Source organism: Pezoporus occidentalis, unplaced genomic scaffold, assembly GCF_034315485.1.
Source record: "Pezoporus occidentalis ecotype Australia unplaced genomic scaffold, CSIRO_AGI_Poc_V1 ctg81, whole genome shotgun sequence".
NCBI lineage: Eukaryota > Metazoa > Chordata > Aves > Psittaciformes > Psittacidae > Pezoporus > Pezoporus occidentalis.
Window position 1 is genome coordinate 1740607 of NW_026916170.1, and position 18945 is coordinate 1759551.

Here is an 18945-nt window from a genome sequence, read left to right on the forward strand (position 1 = left end):
GGAGCCAGCCTGAAGGTCTTGCTCAGAGCCTGAGCAGCCAGGTGTGCCCTGGGGTTTTGGGAATGGTGCAAACAGGTCCCTCATACATAAATCACCAATTTTTCACTGATTCAACGTAGCCAGCTGAGTAGGCAGCATTGCTGCAAGAGATCCTGGCTGGCACCATCTTGATTTTCTCTCTTTTAATATGATAATGCAATCTCTGTGAGTAACTGATAGAGATAAAATGAAAAAAAAACTTGTAGAAAGCAGGCAAAAAATTCAGAAAATCTAGTATTCATGTAACTGCCAATACAGTTGGAGGGCAGGGCATGGGAACAGGTTACATAAAGAAATTGTGGGATCTTCATGGAATCATGGAATCGTAGAATGGTTTAAGTTGGAAACGACCCTTAAAAGTCATCTAGTCCAACCCCTGCTTTCATGAGGAGGAACATCTTCAACTACATCAGGCTGTGCAGAGCACCATCCAAGTGACCATGAACGTTTCTAGAGATGGCACATCCCCTTGTCCTATCCCTACAGGCCTTGTTTGTCCCCATCTTTCTTATAAAACCCTTTAAGTATTGAAAGGCCTCCATAAGATGTTCCTGGAGTCTTTTGTTCTCCAGGCTGAAGTACACCAACTCTCTTATCCTTTCCTCATAGGAGAGGTGTTACATCCCTCTGATAATTTTTTTTGGTCCTTCTCAGGACCCTCTCAAACAGGTCCATGTCTTTTCTGTATGGAGAACTCCAGAGCTGGACACAATACTCCAGATGGGGTCTCACCAGAGCAGAATAGAGGAGAAGAATCATCTCCCTTCATCTGCTGACATGGCTTCTTTTGATGCAGCCCAGGGTATGTTTGACTTTCTGGGCTTCAAGCATACATGGTCATCTCCTGTCCAGTTTCTTGTCTGCCAGTATCCCCAGGTCCTTCTCTGCAGGGCTACTCTCAGCCATGCAGCCCCCAGCTCTTCCCCTGTCCACAGATGCAGTCACTCTATCGCAGAAGGCCACTAGGTTGGTCAGGCAAGACATTCCCTTGGTGATGCCCTGCTGGATGTCTCATATCACCTCCCTGTCCTCAATAGGCTTTAGCATAGCTTCTAGGAAGACCTGTTCCAGGAAATTCCCAGGCACACTGTTTGATAGTTCCCAGAGTCCTCCTTTCTACGCTTTTTATAAATGGGTGTAATGTTTCCCTTTTTCTAGTCACCAGGGACTCCACCTCACTGTCATGACTTTTCAAATATCATGGAGAGTGGCTTGGCAACTACATCAGCCAGTTCCCTCAAGACTATGAGATACATTTTTTCATGTCCCATAGGTTTATGTATGTTCAGGTTCCTCAGGTGGTCATGAGGTCCCTCTTACAGTCTTACAGTGTGAGGGACTTTGCTTCCCCAGTCCCTTGGGAAGTGAGGCTGCTAGACTGAAGCAAGAAAGCTGTTGAGTACCTCAGCTTTCCCCTCATCTGCTGTTACCAGTTGGCTAGTTGTGCTCATTGGTTAGGAGGAGTACACTGTCTTTGACCTTCATTTTCTGCCTGGCATACCTATAAAACCCCTTATTATTCTTCATGCCCCTTTCCCAGTTCAGCACCAGCCGTGCCTTCCCTTTCCTGACACCAGGGCAAAGGCCTGTATGACCTGGTTGCATTTTGAACAAGAGGTTTGACTGCATGAGTTCTAGAGGTTGCTTCTGGCCAACATTTCTATGATTATTTTCAGTACACACCTTATAGCACTTGCCAAGGTTTGAGAATGAGAAGTGGAAATCTCATGTAGTATCTTCAGAAAAGCTTAGAAGGACAAATTTTTTCACAGGATAAAACTGAAAATGAAAAGCAGTAATCAAGAAGAAAAGATATTACAAGGTGACTGCAAAAAATTATACACGTACATCTGATCTGGGCTAACTAGAAGTACTTCTTCCTTTTTGGGAACCCAGGATTCATGAAACTCCAAAGTTTAATTCAATCAGCTGATACTAGGTTTGGGTTAAAGAGGTCTGAGAAGCACTGGGTTAGGTTAATTTTTATTCCCCACACCTAAAATAGAGATATGTAAAGATAAATGCTATATACACTTTAGCAGAATTGGCTTTTTGAGTTACTGAAAATGGACATGTTAAAAAGCAAAAGCCTGCCTGTATATTACTGCAGGTCTCAGTGCTGAGAGGCACTGAGGCATTCCAAAGGCTGATACCAGGAGTTCTGGAGTATAAAAATAACTAGAGAAGTGCATATTTGATTAACAAAAATAAACACCCCAGTAACTTCTGAACTGTGAATCAACAAATGAACACTACTTAGCTGTAAAAGATTGAGTTCTAAGTGAAAAATATTTGCTGAATTTCTGATCGCCCAGAGAAATTTGCATTGCAGATAAGAGACACTTTGAAAGGGGCACATCACTTTTTGCATGTGTTTCAACACTGCTGAAACTTAATTTATGTACTGTCATTGGAGAGAGGGAAGTATAATGGATTTTTAATTACTCCAAGTTACAAAGAGCAAATGGAAGGTAGTCCGGGTTTTAGAGAAAACAGGAAGAGAATCAGGACTTAGAAAGAGCAAATTACACACTCATGCTCTATTGAAGTTTTCGTAGGAATTTACCATTCCTATATTTTTAAAGGCGTACATACATTTCTTGATTCATTCACAGGGTGAAATGCTTTATCAAATTTTTTAAATGGTTAACAAGGTTGCATGCACCAAATTAACTCTGTTTTATTTATATTCACACATACTTTGCCTTTGAGTAAGTCGGTTGATGTACCATTCAACAGCAACCAACCCCTGATGATAGACTTATTTTTTCCTGGCATTTCCAGTTCCTTGACTAAAAAAGAAGTGGGGAATTTTTCACAGACTTTCATAAAGTTCTTCATTCTCATATCATGTAATAAAGCACACCATTAATGGGGTTTTCAAGTTTAAGTACTCTCAGTAATCATCACTTAGGATGAGAAGTTAAAGGGCCAAACTGATTGGCTAGTTTTGGCAAATTTTTGCATTGGTGCATTTTTGGATCTTAAATACTCTTGTTCAGTGATAGCTGATTCCAAGGCAGATAACAGTACTTTTCCATATCTCTATTTCTTCCTATTCACTGAAAACATGGTCCAGCACCTATCAAAGCACTAAAAGTCTTAATAATTTTTAGATGGATTTAAACCACCACAAAACACAGAGCATTTTTTGTTCGTATATCTGCCACAACATTATCATTAAAACTAAGTTTCAGTATTCTCCCTCTTCCACACACGCTTTTCCATGTCTTCCATGTCTCATTTTCCCCTTTTCATCTTGGTTGCCACTGAAAACACATTTGACATTGCTACCTCATTAAAGCAGGTGCAATTATAAATGTTCTTTGTTTAGGTTCATCTAAATATAGTAAATTTTGATGAGTAGACAGAGTTCAGCTGAACTCTGAATAGCTTCAGTTTTAGAACAAATCTGGAGATCCTACGAGAAGGGCTTTTCTTAGGAAATTTAGAGGCATTCTGTCTTTGGTTCTGAAATACTGCAACAAACCCTGTTGGTGTTTTATCATTTGCCATTCCATCTGGAACCCAGAAGGAAAATTTGCATGCATAAAAATAAAATGTTATCTGAATATTTCAGAACTTCATTAAAGGTTTGGTCTAATTTCTGGTCTAATCACAGATGAAACTCAAGTGGTGTTGTGGGACACTTAGATTTGGACTGGTTTATATCTAATTTTCATCATCAAGATAATATTTCTCTTGGGTAAAGGAAATAATTAATAACTTTGCTGTTTTTTGTCAGGATCATCTTCATGGAAAAGTGACACAAGAAGTAGACACTTGTGATGCCTTTTCATAGACTGAAGGGATACAAGGAATGAATTCAAAGTCAAAAAGTTTGTACTCACCTACTGTCAATAATTTATATGATTTGGTGCAGAAACTTCCCTAGTAGAACATAAGACTGGCTATGGACTTTCAAACTGAGTCTCTATTTTGCAGTGACAGCTATGCTTAAGACATAAAGGAAATGAAATGTATTTTTATTACTACATTAAAAATTTCAAAGTAGACTGTTTTCATTGGGTTTTAGAACATTATTGTGTTTCACAGCAGAAAAATTCACAGTGGGACCTCTTGAAGACCCCTGGTGTCTGGAGAGCTTGGACACAATTTAGAGGGATTGCAGTTGAGCAGTTTGTGATTTCACAGAAGGAAACCCACTGCTTCCATTACTTTGAGTTGTTGGTATTTTGTTCCTTTATTTTTCTAATACGTACACATTGTGCAATGCATTCAGTTTCTTTTCTCAAATTAGATTTAACAGTAAATGCTTGCAGTTTCACCAGAAATATCCCATATACCACAGAGACTATGGCCATGTCTGCTATCAATAACATAAAGTAATATCTGAGACACTCCAGGGGCTACTAAAAAAGGAAACAACATCTACAATATCGAGTTCTTAAACCAGAAAAATATAAAATGGCAGCATCATAAAATCTACCTCTGTGAGTAATGGCAGACTTGGATACAAGTGTCAGGCCCAGCCTTAAATGTCATGTATTACTCCTGCTCCTGTTATCCCCAGGTGACTGCTGCTGCTCTCCGTGGGATAGAGCGTGCAAGCTACCAAAAAATTTGAGTTTGCTACTACTGGCAGACAGTCTGTGAGAGTAATGGATAACAATGGAAAACAGACATGTGCCATCCACTCCAGTGGAAATTATCCAGGAGTTATTTCAACTTGCAAACAGGGATTCCCTGCTCTGAGGCAAAAATGTGAGAAGACATTTGCCTATTTAGGAAATAGTACTGAGCTTGGGCCTGGTGAACTTCTTTGGGGGTAAAGAAGAAAATTTAGTTTCTTCTGAGTTTGAAGATGATAACAGGTAAGTGTAGAGAAGAGAAATGAATGAGAGCATTTATTTATGCACATTATTTATTTATGCACATTAGTGAAAAATTACCTTTTAATAAAAATTGATATTTTTTATCAAATCACATTGTTTCAAACAAAACCCCAGAATCTGAAGTTTAGTGTATTTATCCTCACTTCTGACCATTTTTGTAACTTCCTGCAGTTAACCTCATAGAGGTTAAAGTTGTATTTCTTCTATAAGTATTTGTTGCTACAGAAGTAAAGCTGGGAGAAATCTGTGAGTTAGATTTCCATCATCCATAGGTTTCGAGATAAAAGCACTGCTGAATAATAAACAAGTTCTCTGAAGTCCTCACTTGAAAACACTGAGCTTCTGTGATGCAAAGAAATGAAAAGGTCAGCCATTTGAAAATGATCCCACAAAAGGGTAAAACAGACACTGTTGGTGTTGAGCACCATTCCCAGTGAATATTTAGCTGGCTTGTAAACATGAGGCTATCCCATATACAAAGGAGTAGCCAGTGAGAATTAAGCATGTGTAATCAAGATTAAGCAGGTTTTCTGTAGATACGTAAGTGTGGTGGCCCAAAGAATAAAGGTGGTGACCACACTGGGAACGCAAGCCACATCAGTTTCATGATCAATGAGTCTGTTGTGCTACAAGTCATTACCATAAATTACAATGAAACAAAAACATTAGCCCAAGACCCCCAGCCGATAAACACTAACACGGCAAATACCAGCTGTAAGTAAGGTACGACATGCTGAAACTGTGAGATCTAGAGCAACAACTTTGAGAGCCAATAAATCAGCGTTGTGATGAGTGACTATTAATCCGAAACAATGAATGCTTATCACAAATATGATTAGACACACTCTGGTCAGGTCTGTCATTATCTTAAACCTTCGTGCCCCATGTGGGGTGCCCAAAAGGACTGTCGTGGTTTAAACCCAGCCTGTCACTCAGAAATCACACAGCTGCTCACTCACTCCCCCACATTCTTACTCCCCCCAGTCTTCCCCCCCCCGCCTCTCCTGGAGGGATGGGGAGGAGAATCAAAAGAATGTAATGCCCACAGGTTGAGATAAGAACAGTTTAGTAACTAAGGTATAACATAAACCACTACTGCTACCACCAATAATAATAATGATAAGGGAAATAACAAGGGAAGAGAATACAATCTCTCACCACCTGCCAAACAATACCCAGTCTGAATGGGCAGTGATCTAACCCTTCCGGGTAACTGTCCCCAGTTTATATACTGGGCATGACATGCTGTGGTATGGAATACCTCTTTGGTTAGTTTGGGTCAGGTGCCCTGTCTCTGCTTCCTCCTGGCTTCCCCTCCTCCCTGGCAGAGCATGAGAGTCAGAAAGTCCTTGGTCAGAGTAAACATTAATGAGCAGCAACTAAAAACGTTAGTGTTATCAGCACTGTTCCCAGGCTGAAAGTCAAAACCACAGCACTGCACCAGCTACAAAGACGGAGAAAAATGACTGCTACTGCTGAACCCAGGACAACAAGGGGAACGTCAATCAAATTATAGTTGAAACACTCGTGCCAGTTAGATCAACAGATTTGTTATCAACTGTAACAGGATTAAGATGTCCTGCTTAAAAAAAAAAAACCTCAAAGCAACCAAACAAAAATGTTATGAAACCTTATGGAAAGAAGTTAGTAAAAAGTATGCCTTAGTCTTTTTGGCATCACTGGAATATTAACCAAAGACACCAGAGAGCCTCATGACATATGACTGACAAAATTTCTGACTTCATTTTCAAAAAAGAAGAAACCAAACCCAAAGCCAACTGAATATGTTAAGTTTGTTGCCTTATGGCAAAAATTTACAACATGATCTGGAAGTTCATTTATAAAACAACCAAGAAAATTTGTTTCCCAAGGTCTATATCCCTGACTGGATTCTTCTGCAGCTCTGATCAGGACAGAGAAACAGACACTGGGATTAGGAAGCAGTCACAACAAAACTGTTTTCGGTGTGTTGCAATTACAAATTCAAAGTATGATGCTACTATGAGACTCAGTAGATTATATTTAATCAATTGTATTTCATGGTATGAACAGAAAACAAGTTTTAAAAATCTGCTAACTGAAAAAATAGACGATATAGGCAATATACAGAAATGTTTATAGCCAAATACCATAAAACAGAGAAAAAGCCTATCAACTTCATGTAATCAAAACAGCATGAATAGAAGTCCACAGGAAGTTGACTAACTCATACTAGAAATATGGTAAGGCACACTGAAAGATGGGATTACATTGACTAAAGGGCTTTCGGAACCCCTTCTTTCTCTACGGCATTGTGGTGAACTTACTTATTTGGGTACTACTTGCTATCACACCTGCAAGACAGACAACACTTTTATAGAATTGCATGTGTGAAACTGCTATAGAAAGGGAGATAATGCAAGAAAAAGATTACCCCCCTGCAGTGTAGAAGACAGGGTGGTTCCCGCCCCATAGTAATACACAAGCTCCAAAACCTGCCATCCCTGGTGTTGCTGATCCAGCAATAGTTCAGGGACAATGACCCTTCTGTCAGTAAGATCTGCTCCTGTTTTCACTAAGTAGAACCTTATGGCCTGGGGATAGAAAAAGATACAAAAAGCAAATTTCCATGTGTTCTGACTCTTCTGCCTTTCCAATGGCCCTCTCAGTGGATTGGAAATGATGCAGACCCTGTAGATTCTTTCACTGAGATTAGAGTGTGACACTCAGTAAAATACCACATGAAGGTGACAACATCATGCTTTCACTGAAGGAACTCAATGAAAAACACATGGCTGACAATGAAATTTCAAAATTATATGACAGTGAAATATTTTTAATGTAGAAAGTCTTTAAGAAGGTACTTAGAACTAGGAAGAGGCGCATTTCCATTGCTTTTACATAAACCAGAAAAAAAATTCTGCATTAGACTGAAAAATAGAAGAACTTAATTTAAGATATTAACAGAAACCTGATTCTTGACAGTCAGCTCTGATTAAATAGATGTTAGGGAGCAAAGTCCTTGAAAAATATGTCTGACAACTAATTATTGTTTTCCATAAAAGTTTCCTTTTTCAAAGCAAGGTCAATGCAGGAAGATATGTGAAAATGAATAAAAAGAATGAGCTGCCATTTGACAAAGTCTTTGCTATAAAATTTACAATATGCACTTATGTCAAGGTTATAACAGCAAAAATGGAACACATTACATAAGCATCTTGGTTCGTTTCATGACAAACTTGAGAGCACAAGTGTCCACCCTGAAATCCTAGACTATAAACTGCAATCATGGGTAGCATTTATATACTTTAGAATGTGGAATGAACAGGACAAATAAGACAACACATAGCCTTGTAGGACAGAAATATGTTAGACACTGGTTATTTATGTTGTTGACATTTTGTATGTTTAAATATTTAAAAAAAAAAAAATTCTCATCAGCTCAGTGAATAGTCATGTTCTAAGTGATACAATAAAAAAGAATAAATATTTTGCTTTTCCGTAAATCTTTAAAATTCTGTATGCACACATACACACATGCATAATTAAGTCCAAATTGTTCAAATTCTTTATTCTACAAAACCGTTAATTATTATTCTTTTACAGCTCTGTATATGTATGAATGAATAAGTCAGGTCAACTTTTAACCATACGCTCCATACACTCTTCATCAGTACCATGAAGAGCAATGTTATTAGAAAATGCAGAATTAGAATTACGCATTTTGTAAATTTTTGTGCTACTGTAAATGCTGTAAGTGGAAATGTAATTTAGTCCTATTAACATAAAACATTTTGTATGAATGACATCAAACAAGATTTGGCAGGAATTCTCTTTCTCAGGGACTGAAACTATGTCTGCTCTTCCTGTTAACTCTTTCAATTTAACAAGTGAAGATCATAGAATCATAGGATCATAGAACGGCTTGGGTTGGAAGAGACCTTATAGATCATTCAGTTTCAGCCTCCCTGCCATAGGTGGAACTAGTTGGAACATAGTTGGTACATAGCTGGAACCACAGGCAGGGACATGTTCTGCTAGACCAGGTTGCTTGAAGCCCTGTCCAACCTGGCCTTGAATACTTTGTGGGGTGAGGCAGCCACAGCTTCTCTGAGCAAGTTGTTCCAGTGTCTCAACACCCTCACAGTGAAGACTCTCTCTGAAATCTCATCTAAATCTACCCTGTTTCAGTTTAAAGCAATTCCCCCTTGTCTATCACTACATTCCGTTGTAAAAATTTCCTCTCCAGATGTCTTGTAGGCCCTGTTTAGGTACTATAAGACTTACAAGGTCTCCCCGGAGCTTTCTCTTCTCAAGGCTGAACAAGCTCAACTCTTTCACCCTGTCTTCATAGGGCATGCTATACTTTCTTGCAGCATCATGCAAGAAACTAACAAAAGGCATAATTTCAACCCATAAATGAAAAATAGTTTATTACCTTCAAAATAGATTTTTAAAAACATGGCACAGTAACAATTAAGCACTTTGAATAGTTGTCGTGGTTTAAACCCAGTCAGGTAGCTTGTTCACTCACTCCCAGTGAGTGGTGCCGAGCTGACAACAATCGAGGTCCGTGTCCGTCTCCCCCCCCCGCCTCCCCGCACCGGGGCTCTCCCCTTCCCCGCTCCCGGAGGAACGGGGAGGAGGATCGAGAGAGTGCAACTCCTACGGGTTGAGACAAAAACAGTCCAGCAACAAATCACCACCGCTACTATCAGCTAAAACAATGATAAGGGAAAATAACAAGGGAAGAGAATACGATACCACCGGCCAAGAAAACGAGTTCCACCCGGAAGCCCCTGTCCTTCTGGGTAACTCCCAGTTACCCCTCACCCCGGGCATGACGTGCTGTGGTATGGAATACCTCCCCGGCTAGCCCGGGTCAGGCGCCCCGTCTCTGCTTCCTCACAGCCTCCCCTCCTCCCTGGCAGAGCATGAGCCTCACAAAGTCCTTGGCCAAACCAAAATATCCTTGATATCAGCTCTGTTCCCGAGCTGAAAGTCAAAACATTGCACTGCACCAGTTAACACAAAGGAAAAACATGACTGCTACTGCGGAACCCAGGACATTAGTTTAAAATTACATGTCTGACAAATACTTCTTAGTCTAGTACAAAACAAAATGATAAATAATTTATTTCAAAATAAACATGTTAAAAAATTGATTAGTTTCACTAAATACTATGGCATCTTATTGTACAGAATGTCAGAATGAATAGTTAAATACACACAACTAATGAATAAAGATAATAACTGCTGACCCACTGAACTAGCATATCTACAAAGAGCTGAAATCTTTTTACATTGAAATTTTGTTTGTGATATTCAGAGTGGCATCACCTAACTTACCTTAAGATGACTCAACCACAGGTGTAATATTTAAGCTGGAGTACCTAAACCTTCATTACATTTTGTCGAGACCTACTCAATGACATCTGTGGCCTCCAAAGATTTATTCATTCCACTGTGATGCAGAACATAAAAAAAAAAAAAAATCAGATAATTGCATCCTAACCTCATCTGACTATCTAATCTGATGATTTAGATGTGTTTCTGACATGTAGAGGTCCATTTTGTAAATGCCTAAGCTAATGGACTTACTCTTAATGTAGCAATGACAAAATCCTCCAAGAAGGGAGAAGTGGAATGTAGAGGAGACCAGACTTTTTTTTCCTTTGTGGCAATAGCCAAGCATCATTGCATACTGTTAGTCATCATGAGAGTAACAATTGAAAAAAAATGAAAATACAGATGCCACTTTGTCTTAGTGCTAGTATACATCAACCTATCAAACTAGCATTCACACTTCAGACTGATGAATATAAGGAAGAGGATAAAATGAACTCCAGCTCTTGACTAACAAAAACTAGTTTCAACAGAAAGACTATGAGAAGTTTCAATGTGAGGTTGTATACAATTGTTATTACCTAGAACTCTTTTCAAGTAGTTTTTATTGGGGAACCTTGAATGGTAAATTTTCTTCTAAGTAGTGACAATGTTAAATTTAGGATGCTTCACATCTTAGACAAAACACAACATATCTTGTTGAAAAAACAACATGATGGCAGGAGTATAAAAGTCTGCTCCAGGAATAGCTGGCAATTGGCTTTTGTGTTTGCTGCTTTGTGCTTAAAATAAAGGATAGCTCTAGATTGTACTGCTACATTTTCGCACAAATGCAAAAATGATCCAACCTAAAAAGAGATAAAATATAATGGACTAGGATTGTATCAAAAGAATAGTTATCCTGCAGGAAGTGTTACTCTGGAAGCTGCATGTCATTTCTATCTCTGAATAGCTTTGTTCTAAGAACATCTATAGCTTTAAATATAATGAAATCAGTTACAAAGAAGGCAGAATATAAAAAAAAAAAGCCATATCAAAAAGCATTACTAATATATTTAGGAAACAAGGTATATAGTACTGGAAAACCATCACATATCGTACACATTTTATGTGAATATTCAGGAGCTATTCACTCGGGCATACCTGGAGACAGGTTTCAGGACTTAGAATTCTACACTAATTGCTTTGCACAGTCCCTCAATCTACTGCTGCTGCCTTTTTGACCTTTCTCCTGTCAGCTGGCTTGCACATATCCTTTTTGCATCCACTCTCCTCCACTTCAGCTCTTCTGCCGACATTTTTTTGTTTTTTGTCTCCCTGTTGCCTCTTCACCCTTTCTATCTGGCTGTAACATTGTTTCCACTGCTGCCACCTGCCATCATTTGCCAGATATTTTCTTGTTCATTCTTAGCAGAACTGCGTCACCATGTTGGGATCTGTATAACCCTGTCCCGAGACACTCCTTTGTCTACACAATTAGTCATTGGTCCAAAGGGAAGAAACACTCCACCTGGCCTTGTGTGAAACTGCTTAGATTTAATCTAATCTATTAACTGAGACTACTTGGGACAATTTCATGTAACATCTCACTTCGTGTCATAGCTAGCAAGGATGCACCTCACTGGAAACCTCTTTTTTTTTTTTTTAATTTATTATTAAAAATATAGAGTGACTGTTCAAAGCACTCTAAATAAGTTGGATATCTGAGTAAACCTAAAAAAATGGGTGATTTAGCAGGCATAGGAAAAATAAAAAAGGAATAACTCCTTTCTGTGTCACACAGGTTTTGGCCCTTGACTTAGCTCAGCCACAAGCAGAGGGGTTGATGAGCATGCCATGCAGTACAGTTGTAGATATTATCTGAAACTTCACATGCTGCAACCAGCTGATATTTTCTTGAGATGGTTAATGAAGTCTCTAAATTCCACCTAAATGGAGCTTTGTGATACTCCTTTTTTTTTTTTTTTTTTTGTGGCTGAATGCAGTCATCTTACTGTGATGAAACAAATTTTCCTATACCATAAAGAACCAATGCTCACAGTCAGCAACAAAGCTAAAATATCTGGACTTGGATTTCAGTTCTTTTCTCAGCCCTAGATCTTATTTCTGGGTTTATCCAGCAGCCTGATTCAGCAGAATTTACATTTTTTCTTTTTGATGTCAATAGATTTTTTAAGATGTTTAAACTGTTAGATCTGCCCTTTTATGTTATGGACTTCTCTGAGTTAGAAATGGTAGCAGAGAAAAATAACAACTAAATCTTAAAAAAACTCCATCAGATTGTACCAGTTAACCTAAACTATGCTGGGAATGCTGTTGAAATACACTGTCATGTTGGCTCTCCCTTCAACAAAAATGAAGCCTTAAAATGAAAATGCGTTCTTCAAACAACATACATACAAAAAAATTTGCATGTAATGACATGGCTTTTCTTATCCGCAATTGGAAGGCAATGAAGGAAGATATTTACCCCATCAATATTCATATGTAGGGGATATAAATTAGTAAATGAGCAATACTAAATACTGCCTTCTAGCTGCCTGGAAAAGACTCATTGATTTGCATGAGTGACCAAAATCTCCTTATTCTTTTCAACAGTATGGTAAGAGCAGCTGAACATTCTGTGCTTTGGCTGGTCCGTTTCTGTACTGCTTTTGAAATCGTGTTGCAATTATATGCTGGCCTTGTTTAAGCAGTCCTGTAAACTGCCCCCCTGGTTTCTTTGACACAGTTTATCCCATAGCATGCCAATATGGATGTAGGAAAATGCAGTTAGAGGGGACTGTCCAAAGCAGCTTTCTTCAATTAATTACAGTTACTTCCTACAAAGCCATAATAAATCTGTATACTGAGCTTGAAATAGCCCAGACTGGCACCAAACTGTAGTGTTTGTGGTTATCCAGGTTCATATGCTTAGAAAAAAATTAAGGAAATCTCCTGGTTAAAGCACAAAGTTTTGTGGTGTCATTTTGCACCTGGCAAACTCTATAAATTCAATTTTTCTCTTTGATATTTGGTTTTCAAACCTATTATGGGAACCATCTCTGAATTTCATTCATTTCAGGTCTAGCGTGGATTCTTTCGTACATGATTGACAAGTGGCTGGAAAAGGGAGAGGCCAACAAAATAGTAAATTTGCATAAAAGCTTTTGCCTCTAATCATCCATTTGCTTCTGCAGGTCAAAATACAGGTATTTTTTTCCTGTGTATTACAAAATGTTCTCTGACTGCTAGGGTAAATGTAATTGCATTCCCAGAAAAAATACTGCATGGTAGCAGACTTTCACCAGTTCATAGCAAAGAGCATACAGCTGTTGGAACTGTGTGTCATTCTGATAGAACTTCCAGGTTTGCTTGTTGAAGTTTTTTCGTCACGTATACAGTATTTATGGTAATATCTTAAATGTTTAGAAATTCTGACAAAAGATAGCTGAAGTTACAGGATCCTCCACTGTTCCTACCATAGTAGCAGCTTATACTTTGATTTTCACTCAAAATAAGCATTTCTGTTTGAGTTTGAAAACAATAAAACATTGTGCTGTGTTTTGTTTTGTTTTGTTTTCCTGCTGTGACTAGCTACCATTCCAAGCATCTATTCACAATCCCTATATTTACTCTGACATCAAATGGAGACCTTACATCTAAACTACTTGATTTCCTAGGAATCTTGTTTTTTTCTCATAATTTGAGTGCTTTCAAATCCCCATGCAAGATATACAGTTTGCACAATTTAGATCTTTGAAGAGTTTTTTGACCTTGAGACAGGTCTTTATTCTTATGTGTTGCTGTAATGCAATTGCAGGCAACCTTTAAATGCCTTAAATTCTAAGGGGGGGAAAAAAAGTATGTTTTAGTAACATTATGATGTTTTATATATTTGTAGTTAAGTATAATGCAGATTTGTTTTTTTTTTCAGGTAACTGAATGTTTGCTTATTAAACTTAAATGTTGTTCTCATCAACTCTGGTTTAGCAAAAAAAATGTAACCTGACAACTAAACAAAATAATAACGTGGACTTCATTGTTATTTTTTTTTTGTAATGAATTGCATTCTACAATACAAAAACAATATACTGCATAAAAATCAGAAGTGCATATTTTCTCTAAAAACCTCACAGAATCAGGAAACTTAATGTAAAATATCAAATAATAACCCATATATTTTTCTTATATCTACCCCTTTTTTCATTTTTTGAGAGTAATAATTTGGAACAATGAGGTCACATAATACTTTATGTCTATTGTATAGTACTTGAGAAACACGTTTATTAGTTTATTTATGGATGAGTATGCCTATCTACCTGTCATTCAGCTATTTCCTTCTTAATCATTATGCAAAAAAACTTCCCATTTATTTCATTTTTCAATAATAGCAATCAAAAGTTAATAATATCCTCAAAAATAGAGAACTATGGTTCTGTGTAATATCTTACAGATCTTAGGAAAAATAAGGATCATGTTTTACTCTGTAGCAATTTTGGATTTAGGAATTTAGAATCTGAAAAATGTCCTCCCCAAACAGGAGATTCAGATAAAATACCTTGGTTTGTTCCAGTTTCTCATTCTGAATGAGTAGGGACCAATGATTTCAGGTTACAAAAAATCAACCCTATTTGCATGCAAGAAAAAACAAACACAGCCCCCTGGATAGATATTGACATGCTAAGAGTTTCTCTTAAACAAGAGCAGACTCATGGAGTTAATCATAGATAATCGTAGCTTCAGAGTTATTCAGTTGATCACAAATGTATACAAGCCTTGAGAAGCAACTCTGCCTTAAAGCTTTCAAAAAATCTTGTGCTTTGTCTACCATTTCATAAAGTCTGTCTTGAAAAGTGAAAGGCCAATTTTTGTTTGTTTCTTTAGGTGAAAAGAATGTCCCAGCAACACTGCTATAGATCACACTTCATGCTAATCATAGACAAGTATTGGTCAGCATTATTTGTTATAGATGTAGGTAAAAAAAATCACCATCAAAAGAAGTACTCTTAAAAGCTATGTAAAAATTATACTTTGACTGAAACAAAGGCAAGAAGATAAAATGCTACTGAAAGCTTTCTGTATCATTTAGGTTTCTGGAGATTGATTTATTTGGACAAAAAAAAATCATTTTTGTTTTACCACTGTTAGCTGCTAAATAATGCACATAACTGCTCCTTTAATTCACTTTCATTTTGTGTAAATTTTTGAGCTCTTGAGATTTCATATTTTATAATGCATTATCTAATCTTGAAATAAAAACTTAATGCTTAACCTTATCAGATTCCCAAAGGAAGACAGCTACAACAAGCTTTCCTCTTGGGCTTTTGGAAATATACATATATTGCTTTGATGTCAAAACTCTGACTGAGTCATCAGCTATCCACAATCTACATTTATCCAAAACATCCAGATTTTCAGAAAACATATAATTCTCACTTATAGGACAAGGTGAATCCAGCAAAAGATTTCAGCTCAAGTTAAATATCTCTAGAGAGATGGCGCTTTTTGCCATAATATTTTTGTAGTTATTTCTCAATGGTAAAAACTACACATTCTCTAAGTCTTTCTCTGTCTGAATGCCAGTGCCAACTGATATGAGACAAGCAAACATGCCTACTTGTTTTGCAAAGGAAAGTAAAGGATTACCATTTTTTGGCAGGTATCCTTGCCAGGTGTCATGGTTTAAGCCCAGAAAAGGATTTTTCTTGCCTGCTTGCTTGTTTGTTTGTCTGTTTGTTTATCAAGGTTTGTTTTGTTTGTTGGGTTTTATTTTGGCTTTTTGTTTTCTTTCTTTTAATATGTCTTATTATGGATGCAAAAATGAAATAGTAGATAATTCTTATTAGCTAAAAGACAGAGAAACCACAGGAGAGGTAACATGATGCATAGACAAAAAAAAAAAAAAAAAAAAATCCTAAGTTTAACAGGAATAATACTTTTGGCCAGGATTTTCCATGCAATATTTTCAGTACTTTATTATTACAATGCAGTTCAATGCATTCTTTAAATTAAAATCTGGAACATCTGAGCTTCCGCTCCTAAACACTGTGGCGGTCTGTCTTTGTTCCACTTCAGTTTACAGGACTCACAACTTCCTAGAGCATCAAAAATCTTTTTTTTGGGGGGAGGGGGTCTGTGTAAATCTCCACTGAATTTGGTTGATTTTAAAAGGATATGTGGAAGATATATTTCTTCTGTAGAATTTCTGACCTTGCTTAAGGATGGAAATTCCAAATCCTAGATATATTTTTTAACTTGCAGTTTTCTCATTACTTGCTTTTCTATATAAACTTGCCTTGGTCAGTGGCTTTTTTGTCCCTCTTAATGTCAGTCTCATATTGTTTCCCAGGCAGTATTTCACATTAACCTTTTACACATGTAGACAGAAATAAAAACATGCATTGAGTGGCCTTGAAGATTCCCAAGATTCTATCACTATCTCATTTGTTCAATGCATCTAGGTATTGTCTCCCATTCTTAGAATCATAGAATCATAGAATCGTTAGGGTTGGAAAGGACCTTAAAATCATCTAGTTCCAACCCCCCTGCCGTGGGCAGGGACACCTTACGCTAAATCATATCACCCAAGGCCTCGTCCAACCTGGCCTTGAACACTGCCAGGGATGGAGCATTCACAATCATTCTTGTCTCAATGAACCCAGATGAGGAGAGTAGCTACTCTTTTTCAGAACAAAAATATTTCTTTTCATCGTTTAGGCCTTTTTTTCGCAATTACTGGTGAATGCTTACGGAAGATATGTCATTTTTGAGCTTCACTGCTGTTATAAATGTTTCTGCCCTTGGCTGCCACTGGAAAAAAATGGTAAGCTGCACAAGATCTATTTAAGTTCTGAGTACCTTGAAGGAAGGAAAAGCAGTAAAGGAAGGTAATTTGAAGTGTGGTGAAACATACCTTCATCAGCATAACCATTAAACTAGGCTTTGATCCTGGAAGAGAAATTTCTCACACAGGAATCTGCACATAATATCATAATATGTGGTGGTACTGTATCAAAAAGTCTCCAGTGCAGATCTTTTGCCAAAGACCCCAAATGTCCCATGCCATACGCCTTCCTGAGACTAAAGAATGCAGGTGTGCTGGGTCAGACCAACAGTTCCTTTGGCCTGGTATCCTCTCCTTAACAGTGGCCAAAAGCTGATTTTGAAGGAAAAGTGTAAGAACAGGGTAATAATTTGTGATTTGTGGGCTAGTTGGAAATGTGACGCTCCAGGGCAGCCTTGGATGCAGCAATCACGAGATGGTCAAATTTGAGATCCTCAGGACAGTGAGAAGAGTGTGCAGCAAGCTCACTGCCCTGGACTTCAAAGGAACAGACTTTGGCCTCTTCAGGAACCTGCTTAGTGAGGTTCCATGGGATACAGCCCTAGGGGGCAGGGGGGCCCAAGACTGTTGGTTGCTATTCAAGGATCACCTGCATCCCAACTAGAAGGAAGTGCAGCAGGAGGGCCAGGGGACCTCCTTGGATGAGTAAGGAGCTCCTGAGGAAAATTCAAATGAAAAAAGAGGCTTATAAAATGTGGAAGCAAGGACAGGTGTCATGGGAAGAGTACAGGGATGTTGTCCGGGAAGCTAGGGACCAGGTTAGGAAAGCTAAGGCCCAATTAGAATTAAACTTGGCTAGGGATATCAAGGATAACAGGAAGGGATTCTACAGGTACATAGCAAATAAAAAACAGACAAGAGAGAACATAGGCCCCCTCAGGAAGCTCTCAGAACTGGCTACACAGGATTTGGAGAAGGCTGAGGTTCTGAATGACTTCTTAGCCTCAGTCTTCACTGGCAAAGGCTCTGACCACACCACCCAAGTCTTGGAAGGCAGATGCAGGGACTTTGAGCATGAAGACCTTGTGCCCACTGTAGGAGAGGATCTGGTTCGAGACCATCTTAAAAATATGAACGTGCACAAGTCCATGGGTCCTGATGAAATCCATCTGCGGGTCCTGAAGGAGCTGGGAAATGAAGTTGCTAAGCCACCATCCATCATATTTGAGAAATCATGGCAGTCAGGTGAAGTTCCCATGGATGACTGGAAAAAGGGAAATATAACCCCCATTTTCAAGAAGGGGAAAATGGATGACCCGGGGAATTACAGACCAGTCAGTCTCACCTCTGTGCCTGGCAAAATCTTGGAGCAGATTCTCCTGGAAGGCATGCTAAGGCACATGAAAAACAACAAGGTGCTTGGTGACAGCCAGCATGGCTTCACTAAGGGGAAATCCTGCCTGACCAGTTTGGTGGCCTTCTATGATGGGGCTACAGAGCTGATGGACAGGGGTAGAGCAGTTGATGTCATCTATCTGGACTTGTGCAAAGCGTTTGACACTGTCCCACACGACATCCTTGTCTCTAAAGTGGAGAGACATCAATTTGATGGATGGACCACTCGGTGGATAAAGAACTGGCTGGATGGCCACAAGCAAAGACTTGTGGTCAATGGCTCAATGTCCGGCTGGAGACCAGTAACGAGTGTTGTCCCTCAGGGATCGGTGTTGGGACCGGTCTTGTTTTAACATCTTTGTCACTGACATGGACAGTGGGATTGAGTGCGCCCTCAGCAAGTTTGCCGATGACACCAAGCTGTGTGGTTCAGTTGATACGCTGGAGGGAAGGAATGCCATCCAGAGGGACCTCAACACGCTTGTGCGGTGGGCTGATGCCAACCTCATGAAGTTTAACCATGACAAGTACAAGGTCCTACACCTGGGTCGGAGCAATCCCAGG